The sequence below is a fragment of the Salmo salar genome, chromosome 09 (assembly GCF_965601325.2).
Source record: "Salmo salar chromosome 09, fSalSal1, whole genome shotgun sequence".
Classification (NCBI taxonomy): domain Eukaryota; kingdom Metazoa; phylum Chordata; class Actinopteri; order Salmoniformes; family Salmonidae; genus Salmo; species Salmo salar.
In genome coordinates this window covers 48,298,236-48,315,357 of record NC_138299.1, presented here as the reverse complement: position 1 = coordinate 48,315,357, position 17,122 = coordinate 48,298,236, and the positions used below count along the sequence as shown (strand labels likewise).

General features: G+C 41.9%; 1 protein-coding gene across 2 annotated transcripts in view; it reads right to left on the bottom strand.

The window, feature by feature from the left end:
• Window positions 1-17,122, bottom strand: part of LOC106611461 (DDB1- and CUL4-associated factor 5) — a 75,911-nt gene that overhangs the window by 38,198 nt on the left and 20,591 nt on the right. The gene's annotated exons all lie outside the window — the stretch shown is intronic.

Below are 17,122 nucleotides of genomic sequence, written 5' to 3'. Positions count from 1 at the left end.
TATTCCCTATATAGTGCCCTCCTTTAGACCCTATTCCCTATATAGTGCACTCCTTTAGACCCTATTCCCTATAGAGTGCCCTCCTTTAGACCCTATTCAGTGCACTCCTTTAGGCCCTATTCCCTATATAGTGCACTCCTTTAGACCCTACTCCCTATATAGTGCCCTCCTTTAGACCCTATTCCCTATATAGTGCCCTCCTTTAGACCCTATTCCCTATATAGTGCACTCCTTTAGACCCTATTCTCTATATAGTGCACTCCTTTAGACCCTATTCCCTATATAGTGCACTACTTTAGAGCCTATTCCCTATATAGTGCACTACTTTAGACCCGATTCCCTATATAGTGCACTCCTTTAGACCCTATTTCCTATATAGTGCACTCCTTTACACCCTATATAGTGCCCTCCTTTAGACCCTATTCCCTATATAGTGGACTCCTTTAGACCCTATTCCCTATATAGTGGACTCCTTTAGACCCTATTCCCAATATAGTGCACTCATTTAGACCCTATCCCTATATAGTGCACTCCTTTAGACCCTATTCCCTATATAGTGCACTCCTTTAGACCCTATTCCCTATATAGTGCACTCCTTTAGACCCTATTCCCTATATAGTGCACTCCTTTAGACTCTATTTCCTATATAGAGCACTCCTTTAGACCCTATTCCCTATATAGTGCACTCCTTTAGTCCCTATATAGTGAACTCCTTTGGACCCTATTCAGTGCACTCCTTTGGACCCTATTCCCTATATAGTGCTCTACTTTAGACCCTATTCCCTATATAGTGCACACCTTTAGACCCTATTCTCTATATAGTGCACTCCTTTAGACCCTATACCCTATATAGTGCACTCCTTTAGACCCTATTCTCTATATAGTGCACTACTTTAGACCCTATTCTCTATATAGTGCACTCCTTTAGACCCTATTCCCTATATAGTGCACTCCTTTAGACCCTATTCCCAATATAGTGCACACCTTTAGACCCTATTCTCTATATAGTGCACTCCTTTAGACACTATTCCCTATATAGTGCCCTCCTTTAGACCCTATTCCCTATAAAGTGCACTCCTTTAGACCCTATTCCCTATATAGTGCACTCCTTTAGACCCTATTCTCTATATAGAGCACACCTTTAGACCCTATTCCCTATATAGTGCACTCCTTTAGACCCTATTCCCTATATAGTGCACTCCTTTAGACCCTATTCCCTATAGAGTGCCCTCCTTTAGACCCTATTCAGTGCACTCCTTTAGGCCCTATTCCCTATATAGTGCACTCCTTTAGACCCTACTCCCTATATAGTGCCCTCCTTTAGACCCTATTCCCTATATAGTGCCCTCCTTTAGACCCTATTCCCTATATAGTGCACTCCTTTAGACCCTATTCTCTATATAGTGCACTCCTTTAGACCCTATTCCCTATATAGTGCACTACTTTAGAGCCTATTCCCTATATAGTGCACTACTTTAGACCCGATTCCCTATATAGTGCACTCCTTTAGACCCTATTTCCTATATAGTGCACTCCTTTACACCCTATATAGTGCCCTCCTTTAGACCCTATTCCCTATATAGTGGACTCCTTTAGACCCTATTCCCTATATAGTGGACTCCTTTAGACCCTATTCCCAATATAGTGCACTCATTTAGACCCTATCCCTATATAGTGCACTCCTTTAGACCCTATTCCCTATATAGTGCACTCCTTTAGACCCTATTCCCTATATAGTGCACTCCTTTAGACCCTATTCCCTATATAGTGCACTCCTTTAGACTCTATTTCCTATATAGAGCACTCCTTTAGACCCTATTCCCTATATAGTGCACTCCTTTAGTCCCTATATAGTGAACTCCTTTGGACCCTATTCAGTGCACTCCTTTGGACCCTATTCCCTATATAGTGCTCTACTTTAGACCCTATTCCCTATATAGTGCACACCTTTAGACCCTATTCTCTATATAGTGCACTCCTTTAGACCCTATACCCTATATAGTGCACTCCTTTAGACCCTATTCTCTATATAGTGCACTACTTTAGACCCTATTCTCTATATAGTGCACTCCTTTAGACCCTATTCCCTATATAGTGCACTCCTTTAGACCCTATTCCCAATATAGTGCACACCTTTAGACCCTATTCTCTATATAGTGCACTCCTTTAGACACTATTCCCTATATAGTGCCCTCCTTTAGACCCTATTCCCTATATAGTGCCCTCCTTTAGACCCTATTCCCTATATAGTGCACTCCTTTAGACCCTATTCCCTTTATAGTGCACTCCTTTAGACCCTATTCCCTATATAGTGCCCTCCTTTAGACCCTATTCAGTGCACTCCTTTAGGCCCTATTCCCTATATAGTGCACTCCTTTAGTCCCTACATAGTGAACTCCTTTGGACCCTATATAGTGCACTCCTTTAGACCCTATTCCCTATATAGTGCTCTACTTTAGACCCTATTCCCTATATAGTGCACACCTTTAGACCCTATTCGCTATATAGTGCCCTCCTTTAGACCCTATTCCATTTATAGTGCACACCTTTAGACCCTATTCCCTATATAGTTCACTCCTTTAGACCATATTCCCTTTATAGTGCACTCCATTAGACCCTATTCCCTATATAGTGCCCTCCTTTAGACCCTATTCCCTATATAGTGCCCTCCTTTAGACCCTATTCCCTATATAGTGCACTCCTTTAGACCCTATTCCCTATATAGTGCCCTCCTTTAGACCCTATTCCCTATATAGTGCACTCCTTTAGACCCTATTCCCTATAGAGTGCCCTCCTTTAGACCCTATTCAGTGCACTCCTTTAGGCCCTATTCCCTATATAGTGCACTCCTTTAGACCCTACTCCCTATATAGTGCCCTCCTTTAGACCCTATTCCCTATATAGTGCCCTCCTTTAGACCCTATTCCCTATATAGTGCACTCCTTTAGACCCTATTCTCTATATAGTGCACTCCTTTAGACCCTATTCCCTATATAGTGCACTACTTTAGACCCTATTCCCTATATAGTGCACTACTTTAGACCCGATTCCCTATATAGTGCACTCCTTTAGACCCTATTTCCTATATAGTGCACTCCTTTACACCCTATATAGTGCCCTCCTTTAGACCCTATTCCCTATATAGTGGACTCCTTTAGACCCTATTCCCTATATAGTGCCCTCCTTTAGACCCTATTCCCAATATAGTGCACTCCTTTAGACCCTATTCCCAATATAGTGCACTCCTTTAGACCCTATTCCCTATATAGTGCCCTCCTTTAGACCCTATTCCCTATATAGTGGACTCCTTTAGACCCTATTCCCAATATAGTGCACTCATTTAGACCCTATTCCCTATATAGTGCACTCCTTTAGACCCTATTCCCTATATAGTGCACTCCTTTAGACCCTATTCCCTATATAGTGCACTCCTTTAGACTCTATTTCCTATATAGAGCACTCCTTTAGACCCTATTCCCTATATAGTGCACTCCTTTAGTCCCTATATAGTGAACTCCTTTGGACCCTATTCAGTGCACTCCTTTGGACCCTATTCCCTATATAGTGCTCTACTTTAGACCCTATTCCCTATATAGTGCACACCTTTAGACCCTATTCTCTATATAGTGCACTCCTTTAGACCCTATACCCTATATAGTGCACTCCTTTAGACCCTATTCTCTATATAGTGCACTACTTTAGACCCTATTCTCTATATAGTGCACTCCTTTAGACCCTATTCCCTATATAGTGCACTCCTTTAGACCCTATTCCCAATATAGTGCACACCTTTAGACCCTATTCTCTATATAGTGCACTCCTTTAGACACTATTCCCTATATAGTGCCCTCCTTTAGACCCTATTCCCTATATAGTGCCCTCCTTTAGACCCTATTCCCTATATAGTGCACTCCTTTAGACCCTATTCCCTTTATAGTGCACTCCTTTAGACCCTATTCCCTATATAGTGCCCTCCTTTAGACCCTATTCAGTGCACTCCTTTAGGCCCTATTCCCTATATAGTGCACTCCTTTAGACCCTATTCCCTATATAGTGCCCTCCTTTAGACCCTATTCCCTATATAGTGCCCTCCTTTAGACCCTATATAGTGCACTCCTTTAGACCCTATTCCCTATATAGTGCACTCCTTTAGACCCTATTCCCTATATAGTGCACTCCTTTAGACTCTATTTCCTATATAGAGCACTCCTTTAGACCCTATTCCCTATATAGTGCACTCCTTTAGTCCCTATATAGTGAACTCCTTTGGACCCTATTCAGTGCACTCCTTTGGACCCTATTCCCTATATAGTGCTCTACTTTAGACCCTATTCCCTATATAGTGCACAACTTTAGACCCTATTCTCTATATAGTGCACTCCTTTAGACCCTATTCCCTATATAGTGCACTCCTTTAGACCCTATTCCCTATATAGTGCACTCCTTTAGACCATATTCCCTTTATAGTGCACTCCTTTAGACCCTATTCCCTATAAAGTGGACTCCTTTAGACCCTATTCCCTATAAAGTGCACTCCTTTAGACCCTATTCCCTATATAGTGCACTCCTTTAGACCCTATTCTCTATATAGAGCACACCTTTAACCCTATTCCCTATATAGTGCACTCCTTTAGTCCCTACATAGTGAACTCCTTTGGACCCTATATAGTGCACTCCTTTAGACCCTATTCCCTATATAGTGCACTCCTTTAGTCCATATACAGTGCACTACTTTAGACCCTATTCCCTATATAGTGCACTCCTTTAGACCCTATTCCCTATATAGTGCACTCCTTTAGGCCCTATTCCCTATATAGTGCCCTCCTTTAGGCCCTATTCCCTATATAGTGCACTAATTTAGACCGTATTCCCTATATAGTGCCCTCCTTTAGACCCTATTCCCTATATAGTGCACTCCTTTAGACCCTATTCCCTATAGAGTGCCCTCCTTTAGACCCTATTCAGTGCACTCCTTTAGGCCCTATTCCCTATATAGTGCACTCCTTTAGACCCTACTCCCTATATAGTGCCCTCCTTTAGACCCTATTCCCTATATAGTGCCCTCCTTTAGACCCTATTCCCTATATAGTGCACTCCTTTAGACCCTATTCTCTATATAGTGCACTCCTTTAGACCCTATTCCCTATATAGTGCACTACTTTAGAGCCTATTCCCTATATAGTGCACTACTTTAGACCCGATTCCCTATATAGTGCACTCCTTTAGACCCTATTTCCTATATAGTGCACTCCTTTACACCCTATATAGTGCCCTCCTTTAGACCCTATTCCCTATATAGTGGACTCCTTTAGACCCTATTCCCTATATAGTGGACTCCTTTAGACCCTATTCCCAATATAGTGCACTCATTTAGACCCTATTCCCTATATAGTGCACTCCTTTAGACCCTATTCCCTATATAGTGCACTCCTTTAGACCCTATTCCCTATATAGTGCACTCCTTTAGACTCTATTTCCTATATAGAGCACTCCTTTAGACCCTATTCCCTATATAGTGCACTCCTTTAGTCCCTATATAGTGAACTCCTTTGGACCCTATTCAGTGCACTCCTTTGGACCCTATTCCCTATATAGTGCTCTACTTTAGACCCTATTCCCTATATAGTGCACACCTTTAGACCCTATTCTCTATATAGTGCACTCCTTTAGACCCTATACCCTATATAGTGCACTCCTTTAGACCCTATTCTCTATATAGTGCACTACTTTAGACCCTATTCTCTATATAGTGCACTCCTTTAGACCCTATTCCCTATATAGTGCACTCCTTTAGTCCCTATATAGTGAACTCCTTTGGACCCTATTCAGTGCACTCCTTTGGACCCTATTCCCTATATAGTGCACTCCTTTAGACCCTATTCCCTTTATAGTGCACTCCTTTAGACCCTATTCCCTATATAGTGCCCTCCTTTAGACCCTATTCAGTGCACTCCTTTAGGCCCTATTCCCTATATAGTGCACTCCTTTAGACCCTATTCCCTATATAGTGCCCTCCTTTAGACCCTATTCCCTATATAGTGCCCTCCTTTAGACCCTATATAGTGCACTCCTTTAGACCCTATTCCCTATATAGTGCACTCCTTTAGACCCTATTCCCTATATAGTGCACTCCTTTAGACTCTATTTCCTATATAGAGCACTCCTTTAGACCCTATTCCCTATATAGTGCACTCCTTTAGTCCCTATATAGTGAACTCCTTTGGACCCTATTCAGTGCACTCCTTTGGACCCTATTCCCTATATAGTGCTCTACTTTAGACCCTATTCCCTATATAGTGCACAACTTTAGACCCTATTCTCTATATAGTGCACTCCTTTAGACCCTATTCCCTATATAGTGCACTCCTTTAGACCCTATTCTCTATATAGTGCACTACTTTAGACCCTATTCTCTATATAGTGCACTCCTTTAGACCCTATTCCCTATATAGTGCACTCCTTTAGACCCTATTCCCAATATAGTGCACACCTTTAGACCCTATTCCCTATATAGTGCACTCCTTTAGTCCCTATATAGTGAACTCCTTTGGACCCTATTCAGTGCACTCCTTTGGACCCTATTCCCTATATAGTGCTCTACTTTAGACCCTATTCCCTATATAGTGCACACCTTTAGACCCTATTCTCTATATAGTGCACTCCTTTAGACCCTATACCCTATATAGTGCACTCCTTTAGACCCTATTCTCTATATAGTGCACTACTTTAGACCCTATTCTCTATATAGTGCACTCCTTTAGACCCTATTCCCTATATAGTGCACTCCTTTAGACCCTATTCCCAATATAGTGCACACCTTTAGACCCTATTCTCTATATAGTGCACTCCTTTAGACACTATTCCCTATATAGTGCCCTCCTTTAGACCCTATTCCCTATATAGTGCCCTCCTTTAGACCCTATTCCCTATATAGTGCACTCCTTTAGACCCTATTCCCTTTATAGTGCACTCCTTTAGACCCTATTCCCTATATAGTGCCCTCCTTTAGACCCTATTCAGTGCACTCCTTTAGGCCCTATTCCCTATATAGTGCACTCCTTTAGACCCTATTCCCTATATAGTGCCCTCCTTTAGACCCTATTCCCTATATAGTGCCCTCCTTTAGACCCTATATAGTGCACTCCTTTAGACCCTATTCCCTATATAGTGCACTCCTTTAGACCCTATTCCCTATATAGTGCACTCCTTTAGACTCTATTTCCTATATAGAGCACTCCTTTAGACCCTATTCCCTATATAGTGCACTCCTTTAGTCCCTATATAGTGAACTCCTTTGGACCCTATTCAGTGCACTCCTTTGGACCCTATTCCCTATATAGTGCTCTACTTTAGACCCTATTCCCTATATAGTGCACAACTTTAGACCCTATTCTCTATATAGTGCACTCCTTTAGACCCTATTCCCTATATAGTGCACTCCTTTAGACCCTATTCTCTATATAGTGCACTACTTTAGACCCTATTCTCTATATAGTGCACTCCTTTAGACCCTATTCCCTATATAGTGCACTCCTTTAGACCCTATTCCCAATATAGTGCACACCTTTAGACCCTATTCTCTATATAGTGCACTCCTTTAGACACTATTCCCTATATAGTGCCCTCCTTTAGACCCTATTCCCTATATAGTGCCCTCCTTTAGACCCTATTCCCTATATAGTGCACTCCTTTAGACCCTATTCCCTTTATAGTGCACTCCTTTAGACCCTATTCCCTATATAGTGCCCTCCTTTAGACCCTATTCAGTGCACTCCTTTAGGCCCTATTCCCTATATAGTGCACTCCTTTAGACCCTATTCCCTATATAGTGCCCTCCTTGAGACCCTATTCCCTATATAGTGCCCTCCTTTAGACCCTATATAGTGCACTCCTTTAGACCCTATTCCCTATATAGTGCACACCTTTAGACCCTATTCTCTATATAGTGCACTCCTTTAGACCCTATTCCCTATATAGTGCACTCCTTTAGACCCTATTCCCTATATAGTGCCCTCCTTTAGACCCTATATAGTGCCCTCCTTTAGACCCTATTCCCTATATAGTGCCCTCCTTTAGACCCTATATAGTGCACTCCTTTAGACCCTATTCCCTATATAGTGCACACCTTTAGACCCTATTCTCTATATAGTGCACTCCTTTAGACCCTATTCCCTATATAGTGCACTCCTTTAGACCCTATTCCCTATATAGTGCCCTCCTTTAGACCCTATATAGTGCCCTCCTTTAGACCCTATTCCCTATATAGTGCCCTCCTTTAGACCCTATATAGTGCACTCCTTTAGACCCTATTCCCTATATAGTGCACTCCTTTAGACACTATTCTCTATATAGTGCACTCCTTTAGACCCTATTCCCTATATAGTGCACTCCTTTAGACCCTATTCCCTATATAGTGCCCTCCTTTAGACCCTATATAGTGCACTCCTTTAGACCCTATTCCCTATATAGTGCACTCCTTTAGACCCTATTCCCAATATAGTGCACACCTTTAGACCCTATTCTCTATATAGTGCACTCCTTTAGACACTATTCCCTATATAGTGCCCTCCTTTAGACCCTATTCCCTATATAGTGCCCTCCTTTAGACCCTATTCCCTATATAGTGCACTCCTTTAGACCCTATTCCCTTTATAGTGCACTCCTTTAGACCCTATTCCCTATATAGTGCCCTCCTTTAGACCCTATTCAGTGCACTCCTTTAGGCCCTATTCCCTATATAGTGCACTCCTTTAGACCCTATTCCCTATATAGTGCCCTCCTTGAGACCCTATTCCCTATATAGTGCCCTCCTTTAGACCCTATATAGTGCACTCCTTTAGACCCTATTCCCTATATAGTGCACTCCTTTAGACCCTATTCCCTATATAGTGCCCTCCTTGAGACCCTATTCCCTATATAGTGCCCTCCTTTAGACCCTATATAGTGCACTCCTTTAGACCCTATTCCCTATATAGTGCACACCTTTAGACCCTATTCTCTATATAGTGCACTCCTTTAGACCCTATTCCCTATATAGTGCACTCCTTTAGACCCTATTCCCTATATAGTGCCCTCCTTTAGACCCTATATAGTGCCCTCCTTTAGACCCTATTCCCTATATAGTGCCCTCCTTTAGACCCTATATAGTGCACTCCTTTAGACCCTATTCCCTATATAGTGCACTCCTTTAGACACTATTCTCTATATAGTGCACTCCTTTAGACCCTATTCCCTATATAGTGCACTCCTTTAGACCCTATTCCCTATATAGTGCCCTCCTTTAGACCCTATTCCCTATATAGTGCCCTCCTTTAGACTCTATTTCCTATATAGAGCACTCCTTTAGACCCTATTCTCTATATAGTGCACTCCTTTAGACCCTATATAGTGAACTCCTTTGGACCCTATTCAGTGCACTCCTTTGGACCCTATTCCCTATATAGTGCTCTACTTTAGACCCTATTCCCTATATAGTGCACAACTTTAGACCCTATTCTCTATATAGTGCACTCCTTTAGACCCTATTCCCTATATAGTGCACTCCTTTAGACCCTATTCTCTATATAGTGCACTACTTTAGACCCTATTCTCTATATAGTGCACTCCTTTAGACCCTATTCCCTATATAGTGCACTCCTTTAGACCCTATTCCCAATATAGTGCACACCTTTAGACCCTATTCTCTATATAGTGCACTCCTTTAGACACTATTCCCTATATAGTGCCCTCCTTTAGACCCTATTCCCTATATAGTGCCCTCCTTTAGACCCTATTCCCTATATAGTGCACTCCTTTAGACCCTATTCCCTTTATAGTGCACTCCTTTAGACCCTATTCCCTATATAGTGCCCTCCTTTAGACCCTATTCAGTGCACTCCTTTAGGCCCTATTCCCTATATAGTGCACTCCTTTAGACCCTATTCCCTATATAGTGCCCTCCTTTAGACCCTATTCCCTATATAGTGCCCTCCTTTAGACCCTATATAGTGCACTCCTTTAGACCCTATTCCCTATATAGTGCACACCTTTAGACCCTATTCTCTATATAGTGCACTCCTTTAGACCCTATTCCCTATATAGTGCACTCCTTTAGACCCTATTCCCTATATAGTGCCCTCCTTTAGACCCTATATAGTGCCCTCCTTTAGACCCTATTCCCTATATAGTGCCCTCCTTTAGACCCTATATAGTGCACTCCTTTAGACCCTATTCCCTATATAGTGCACTCCTTTAGACACTATTCTCTATATAGTGCACTCCTTTAGACCCTATTCCCTATATAGTGCACTCCTTTAGACCCTATTCCCTATATAGTGCCCTCCTTTAGACCCTATTCCCTATATAGTGCCCTCCTTTAGACCCTATTCCCTATATAGTGCACTCCTTTAGACCCTATTCCCTATATAGTGCACTCCTTTAGACCATATTCCCTTTATAGTGCACTCCTTTAGACCCTATTCCCTATATAGTGCCCTCCTTTAGACCCTATTCCCTATAAAGTGCACTCCTTTAGACCCTATTCCCTATATAGTGCACTCCTTTAGACCCTATTCTCTATATAGAGCACACCTTTAGACCCTATTCCCTATATAGTGCACTCCTTTAGACCCTATTCCCTATATAGTGCACTCCTTTAGTCCCTACATAATGAACTCCTTTGGACCCTATATAGTGCACTCCTTTAGACCCTATTCCCTATATAGTGCTCTACTTTAGACCCTATTCCCTATATAGTGCACACCTTTAGACCCTATTCGCTATATAGTGCCCTCCTTTAGACCCTATTCCCTATATAGTAACCTCCTTTAGACCCTATTCCCTATATAGTGCACTCCTTTAGACCCTATTCCCTATATATAGTTCACTCCTTTAGACCATATTCCCTTTATAGTGCACTCCATTAGACCCTATTCCCTATATAGTGCCCTCCTTTAGACCCTATTCCCTATATAGTGCACTCCTTTAGACCCTATTTCCTATATAGAGCACTCCTTTAGACCCTATTCCCTATATAGTGCACTCCTTTAGTCCCTATATAGTGAACTCCTTTGGACCCTATATAGTGCACTCCTTTGGACCCTATTCCCTATATAGTGCTCTACTTTAGACCCTATTCCCTATATAGTGCACACCTTTAGACCCTATTCTCTATATAGTGCACTCCTTTAGACCCTATTCCCTATATAGTGCACTCCTTTAGACCCTATTCCCTATATAGTGGACTCCTTTAGACCCTATTCTCTATATAGTGCACTCCTTTAGACCCTATTCCCTATATAGTGCACACCTTTAGACCCTATTCCCTATATAGTGCACTCCTTTAGACACTATTCTCTATATAGTGCACTCCTTTAGACCCTATTCCCTATATAGTGCACTCCTTTAGACCCTATTCCCTATATAGTGCCCTCCTTTAGACCCTATTCCCTATATAGTGCCCTCCTTTAGACCCTATTCCCTATATAGTGCACTCCTTTAGACCCTATTCCCTATATAGTGCACTCCTTTAGACCATATTCCCTTTATAGTGCACTCCTTTAGACCCTATTCCCTATATAGTGCCCTCCTTTAGACCCTATTCCCTATAAAGTGCACTCCTTTAGACCCTATTCCCTATATAGTGCACTCCTTTAGACCCTATTCTCTATATAGAGCACACCTTTAGACCCTATTCCCTATATAGTGCACTCCTTTAGACCCTATTCCCTATATAGTGCACTCCTTTAGTCCCTACATAGTGAACTCCTTTGGACCCTATATAGTGCACTCCTTTAGACCCTATTCCCTATATAGTGCTCTACTTTAGACCCTATTCCCTATATAGTGCACACCTTTAGACCCTATTCGCTATATAGTGCCCTCCTTTAGACCCTATTCCCTATATAGTAACCTCCTTTAGACCCTATTCCCTATATAGTGCACTCCTTTAGACCCTATTCCCTATATATAGTTCACTCCTTTAGACCATATTCCCTTTATAGTGCACTCCATTAGACCCTATTCCCTATATAGTGCCCTCCTTTAGACCCTATTCCCTATATAGTGCACTCCTTTAGACCCTATTTCCTATATAGAGCACTCCTTTAGACCCTATTCCCTATATAGTGCACTCCTTTAGTCCCTATATAGTGAACTCCTTTGGACCCTATATAGTGCACTCCTTTGGACCCTATTCCCTATATAGTGCTCTACTTTAGACCCTATTCCCTATATAGTGCACACCTTTAGACCCTATTCTCTATATAGTGCACTCCTTTAGACCCTATTCCCTATATAGTGCACTCCTTTAGACCCTATTCCCTATATAGTGGACTCCTTTAGACCCTATTCTCTATATAGTGCACTCCTTTAGACCCTATTCCCTATATAGTGCACACCTTTAGACCCTATTCTCTATATAGTGCACTCCTTTAGACCCTATTCCCTATATAGTGCACACCTTTAGACCCTATTCTCTATATAGTGCACTCCTTTAGACCCTATTCCCTATATAGTGCACTCCTTTAGACCCTATTCCCTATATAGTGCACTCCTTTAGACCCTATTCCCTATATAGTGCCCTCCTTTAGTCCCTATTCCCTATATAGTGCACTAATTTAGACCGTATTCCCTATATAGTGCCCTCCTTTAGACCCTATTCCCTATATAGTGCACTCCTTTAGACCCTATTCCCTATAGAGTGCCCTCCTTTAGACCCTATTCAGTGCACTCCTTTAGGCCCTATTCCCTATATAGTGCACTCCTTTAGACCCTACTCCCTATATAGTGCCCTCCTTTAGACCCTATTCCCTATATAGTGCACTCCTTTAGACCCTATTCCCTATATAGTGCACTCCTTTAGACCCTATTTCCTATATAGTGCACTCCTTTAGACCCTATTCCCTATATAGTGCACTCCTTTAGACCCTATATAGTGAACTCCTTTGGACCCTATATAGTGCACTCCTTTAGACCCTATTCCCTATATAGTGCTCTACTTTAGACCCTATTCCCTATATAGTGCACTACTTTAGAGCCTATTCCCTATATAGTGCACTACTTTAGACCCGATTCCCTATATAGTGGACTACTTTAGACCCTATTCCCTATATAGTGCACTCCTTTAGATCCTATATAGTGCACTCCTTTAGACCCTATTCTCTATATAGTGCACTCCTTTAGACCCTATATAGTGCACTACTTTAGTCCCTATTCCCTATATAGTGCACTCCTTTAGACCCTATTCCCTATATAGTGCACTCCTTTAGATCCTATTCCCTATATAGTGCACTCCTTTAGACCCTATTCCCTATATAGTGCACTCCTTTAGACCCTATTCTCTATATAGTGCACTCCTTTAGATCCTATTCCCTATATAGTGCACTCCTTTAGACCCTATTCTCTATATAGTGCACTCCTTTAGACCCTATTCCCTATATAGTGCACTCCTTTAGACCCTATTCTCTATATAGTGCACTCCTTTAGATCCTATTCCCTATATAGTGCACTCCTTTAGACCCTATTCTCTATATAGTGCACTCCTTTAGACCCTATTCCCTATATAGTGCACTACTTTAGTCCCTATTCCCTATATAGTGCACTCCTTTAGACCCTATTCTCTATATAGTGCACTCCTTTAGACCCTATTCTCTATATAGTGCACTCCTTTAGACCCTATTCCCTATATAGTGCACTCCTTTAGACCCTATTCCCTATATAGTGCACTCCTTTAGATCCTATTCCCTATATAGTGCACTCCTTTAGACCCTATTCTCTATATAGTGCACTCCTTTAGACCCTATTCCCTATATAGTGCACTACTTTAGTCCCTATTCCCTATATAGTGCACTCCTTTAGACCCTATTCTCTATATAGTGCACTCCTTTAGACCCTATTCTCTATATAGTGCACTCCTTTAGACCCTATTCCCTATATAGTGCACTCAGCTTTAGGATCCGCTATTCTCTATATAGTGCACTCCTTTAGACCCTATTCTCTATATAGTGCACTCCTTTAGACCCTATTCCCTATATAGTGCACTCCTTTAGACCCTATTCCCTTTATAGTGCACTCCTTTAGACCCTATTCCCTTTATAGTGCCCTCCTTTAGACCCTATTCCCTATATAGTGCACTCCTTTAGACCCTATTCCCTTTATAGTGCACTCCTTTAGACCCTATTCCCTATATAGTGCACTCCTTTAGACCCTATTCAGTGCACTCCTTTAGGCCCTATTCCCTATATAGTGCCCTCCTTTAGACCCTATTCCCTATATAGTGCCCTCCTTTAGACCCTATTCCCTATATAGTGCACTCCTTTAGACCCTATTCCCTTTATAGTGCCCTCCTTTAGACCCTATTCCCTATATAGTGCACTCCTTTAGACCCTATTCCCTTTATAGTGCACTCCTTTAGACCCTATTCCCTATATAGTGCACTCCTTTAGACCCTATTCAGTGCACTCCTTTAGACCCTATTCCCTATATAGTGCACTCCTTTAGACCCTATTCCCTATATAGTGCACTCCTTTAGACCCTATTCCCTATATAGTGCACTCCTTTAGACCCTATTCCCAGTGCACTCCTTTAGACCCTATTCCCTATATAGTGCACTCCTTTAGACCCTATTCCCAGTGCACTCCTTTAGACCCTATTCCCTATATAGTGCCCTCCTTTAGACCCTATTCCCTATATAGTGCACTCCTTTAGACCCTATTCCCTATATAGTGCCCTCCTTTAGACCCTATTCCCTATATAGTGCCCTCCTTTAGACCCTATTCCCTATATAGTGCCCTCCTTTAGACCCTATTCCCTATATAGTGCCCTCCTTTAGACCCTATATAGTGCCCTCCTTTAGACCCTATTCCCTATATAGTGCACTCCTTTAGACCCTATTCCCTATATAGTGCACTCCTTTAGACCCTATTCCCTATATAGTGCCCTCCTTTAGACCCTATTCCCTATATAGTGCCCTCCTTTAGACCCTATTCCCTATATAGTGCACTCCTTTAGACCCTATTCCCTATATAGTGCACTCCTTTAGACCCTATTCCCTATATAGTGCACTCCTTTAGACCATATTCCCTTTATAGTGCACTCCTTTAGACCCTATTCAGTGCCCTCCTTTAGACCCTATTCCCTATAAAGTGCACTCCTTTAGACCCTATTCCCTATATAGTGCACTCCTTTAGACCCTATTCCCTATATAGTGCACTCCTTTAGACCCTATTCCCTATATAGTGCCCTCCTTTAGACCCTATTCCCTATATAGTGCACACCTTTAACCCTATTCCCTATATAGTGCACTCCTTTAGTCCCTACATAGTGAACTCCTTTGGACCCTATATAGTGCACTCCTTTAGACCCTATTCCCTATATAGTGCTCTACTTTAGACCCTATTCCCTATATAGTGCACACCTTTAGACCCTATTCGCTATATAGTGCCCTCCTTTAGACCCTATTCCCTATATAGTGCACTCCTTTAGACCCTATTCCCTATATAGTTCACTCCTTTAGACCATATTCCCTTTATAGTGCACTCCATTAGACCCTATTCCCTATATAGTGCCCTCCTTTAGACCCTATTCCCTATATAGTGCACTCCTTTAGACCCTATTCCCTATATAGTGCACTCCTTTAGACCCTATTTCCTATATAGAGCACTCCTTTAGACCCTATTCCCTATATAGTGCACTCCTTTAGTCCCTATATAGTGAACTCCTTTGGACCCTATATAGTGCACTCCTTTAGACCCTATTCCCTATATAGTGCACTCCTTTAGACCCTATTCCTATATAGTGCACTCCTTTAGACCCTATTCCCTATATAGTGCACTCCTTTAGACCCTATTCCCTATATAGTGCACTCCTTTAGGCCCTATTCCCTATATAGTGCCCTCCTTTAGGCCCTATTCCCTATATAGTGCACTAATTTAGACCCTATTCCCTATATAGTGCCCTCCTTTAGACCCTATTCAGTGACTCCTTTAGACCCTATATAGTGCCCTCCTTTAGACCCTATTCCCTATATAGTGCACTAATTTAGACCGTATTCCCTATATAGTGCCCTCCTTTAGACCCTATTCCCTATATAGTGCCCTCCTTTAGACCCTATTCAGTGCACTCCTTTAGACCCTATTCCCTATATAGTGCCCTCCTTTAGACCCTATTTCCTATATAGTGCACTCCTTTAGACCCTATTCCCTATATAGTGCCCTCCTTTAGACCCTATTCAGTGCACTCCTTTAGGCCCTATTCCCTATATAGTGCACTCCTTTAGACCCTACTCCCTATATAGTGCCCTCCTTTAGACCCTATTCCCTATATAGTGCCCTCCTTTAGACCCTATTCCCTATATAGTGCACTCCTTTAGACCCTATTCTCTATATAGTGCACTCCTTTAGACCCTATTCCCTATATAGTGCACTACTTTAGACCCTATTCTCTATATAGTGCCCTCCTTTAGACCCTATTCCCTATATAGTGCCCTCCTTTAGACCCTATTCCCTATATAGTGCACTCCTTTAGACCCTATTCCCTATATAGTGCACTCCTTTAGACCCTATTCCCTATATAGTCCCTCCTTTAGACCCTATTCCCTATATAGTGCACTCCTTTAGACCCTATTCCCTATATAGTGCACTCCTTTAGACCCTATTCTCTATATAGTGCACTCCTTTAGACCCTATTCTCTATATAGTGCACTCCTTTAGACCCTATTTCCTATATAGTGCACTCCTTTAGACCCTATATAGTGAACTCCTTTGGACCCTATATAGTGCACTCCTTTAGACCCTATTCCCTATATAGTGCTCTACTTTAGACCCTATTCCCTATATAGTGCTCTACTTTAGACCCTATTCTCTATATAGTGCACTCCTTTAGACCCTATTCTCTATATAGTGCACTCCTTTAGACCCTATTCTCTATATAGTGCACTACTTTAGAGCCTATTCCCTATATAGTGCACTACTTTAGAGCCTATTCCCTATATAGTGCACTACTTTAGACCCGATTCCCTATATAGTGGACTACTTTAGACCCTATTCCCTATATAGTGCACTCCTTTAGATCCTATATAGTGCACTCCTTTAGACCCTATTCTCTATATAGTGCACTCCTTTAGACCCTATATAGTGCACTACTT